Source organism: Alligator sinensis, unplaced genomic scaffold (genome assembly GCF_000455745.1).
Source record: "Alligator sinensis unplaced genomic scaffold, ASM45574v1 scaffold264_1, whole genome shotgun sequence".
Taxonomy (NCBI): Eukaryota; Metazoa; Chordata; order Crocodylia; family Alligatoridae; genus Alligator; species Alligator sinensis.
In genome coordinates, this window is record NW_005841831.1 from 7,144,221 (window position 1) to 7,146,834 (window position 2,614).

Consider the following 2,614-nt stretch of genomic DNA (forward strand, 5'->3'; position numbering starts at 1 on the left):
AAAGCCCTGCCCAGCCCAGAGAGCATGCCAGGATGCTGAGGGTGTCTGATTTATCTTAAACCAGCAAAGGGTCTGGGACAGACAGTGCATAAACTTTTTTGAGACAAATCAGTTAAGTCTGATACTACATTCAACCAGGTTTATCTCAAACCAGTTGCAGCCATTTTCAAACTGGTTTATATGTACTGAACATCTGTCCTGTTATAGGTTTAAACCAGTTTCTGATCACTTAAACCAGTTTATATAAGTCTGTCCCTAGCCAGGGTGGTAAAACATTGGCACAAGCTTCTGTGAGATGTTGTTGAATCTCCTTCAATAGAGGTGCACAAAAACAGGTTAGACAACATCCTCAGGGATGGTCTAGGGCAGAGGGTCCCAAACTTTTTTCTTATTGTGTACCCCCTTTCAGGTCTACAGGCTGCCCATGCACCCCTATCTGTATATGCTTTATACTTTAACCCCTTAAATGCCAATTATTATTATAATGAAAATTAAATCCACCATTACACAATTTTCCCATGAACTCCCCAGAGATATCTTGCATACCCCAAGGGGTACATGTAACACAGTTTGGGAACCCCATTCTAAGGAGACTTATTCCTTCCTGGGTTCAGGCTGTTGTACTAGTTTATCTCCTGAGATGCCTTCAAACCTCACAGGATCAAGATCTTCAACTTACAGATGGGAAACTGAGACACAGGTAGAGAAGGTACCTTGGCATCCCTCTCCCACACAATGAAGTTCCCCACCACCCTCCTTCTAATCAGGGAAGTTATAAATAATTGAGGAAAGTTTCCAAGGAAAGGGAGAGGAGAAGGTTAGTGGAGGTGCTCCACAATCCACATCCTCACACAAATAAATTGCACCAGAGAGTCATCCATGGACTGATGCCATTTCCCAGAGGCCTGATGCCACAGTACAAATTTTGATCTCTTTTGTTTGCAGAATTTGGAAAATGCCCTGATAGGGCTAAGCCAGTGAAGGGATTAATATCTGTGTATATTTAGGTTACACAGCAGACAGGAGGGTGCAGAGATATGGACTGGAGGGGCGGCGGGCAGCCTGGTCTACCATGAAGAAAACTAGTCCCCTGAACGCAAAGCTGTTTACTGCTGTAGTGCTAAATTAGGGACACAGGGAGATGTTCAGGAAGAACTTAAACCAGGTGCTTTAGTTTGGCCAATTTCCCACTGCAAAACTTGCAAAGGGCTGTGACTGACTTAACTCCAAGAGTGAGCAAGGGTGAGGGTTGCTTCTTTGTTCTTACCTGGGAGGCCTTGAAAATCTCCATGCCTCATGGCAGGATGTTATTCTGTGTAGGGGGGCAGGGGGCTCATTTTCCTCCAGCTGCTTGATGCAGTATGGGATTGAGGTTCAGACCTGTAAAAGGCCTCTTACAATCTCCTTGGCTAACAGCTCTGTTTGGAGCTGAGTGCTAGGGCTGTGCTGAGGCTTCAGACTGGGCTTCAGATCCGGAGAAGCTTTGGATGCTTTGGCGTCCAAAGCAGCATGTACGGATTGAAGCGCTGGCTTCTTTAGGCTTTCCAAAGCACTTCAGAGCTTCCGAACCACTTCAGAAAAGCTTTGGAGCCTCTTTGGAGATCCAGCCATAGGGTATAGTGGGGAATCAATGAAATATCTATAACCTTGTTGTTTTTTGTCTGGTTTGGATTAAACTTTCAGGTGAGGTAGCCTCTGATAAGAGCATAAAGTTTGCCAAGTTTCAAGAAGTTCTGTTCAGGGGTTCTGGGGGGACTGCACCTCAAATTCTTGAAAGCAAAACTCATGTCACGTGTATGTGTTACACCACAGCGGGGTGAAAATTGCAGGGGTGGTAGCCCCTAGTGAGGCCACAAAGCCCACCAAGTTTCAAGAAGATAAGTGCAGGGGTTTGGGGGGAACTGCACCTCAAGCTACTGACAGGCAAAACTCGTGACATAGATTTCATAGATTTCATAGACATCAGGGCTGGAAGGGACCTCGGAAGATCATCGAGTCCAGCCCCCCGCCCAAAGGGCAGGAAGTCAGCTGGGGTCATAGGATCCCAGCAAGATAAGCATCCAGTTTCATCTTGAAGGTGTTCAATGAAGGCGCTTGAACCACCTCCGGTGGCAGGCTGTTCCAGACCTTGGGGGCTCGGACAGTAAAGAAGTTCTTCCTTATGTCCAGCCTGAAACGATCTTGAAGTAGTTTGTGACCATTCGACCTCGTCATCCCTTGGGGCGCTCTGGTGAACAAACGTTCCCCCAGATACTGGTGGTCACCCCTGATAAACTTGTAGGTGGCCATCAGATCACCCCTAAGCCTGCGCTTTTTCAGGCTAAAGAGCCCCACGGCTCTCAGCCTGTCATCGTAGGGTCTGCTTCCCTGACCTCTGATCATGCACGTGGCTCTTCTCTGGACTCTCTCAAGCTTCTCCACATCCTTTTTGAATTGTGGAGCCCAAAACTGGACACAGTACTCCAGCTGCGGCCTCACTAAGGCCGAGTACAGGGGGAGAATGACGTCCCGGGATTTGCTTGAGAGACGTCCCGGGATTTGCTTGAGACGTCCCGGGATTTGCTTGAGATCATCGAGTCTGACCCCCTGCATAGGCAGGGAAGAGTGCTGGGTG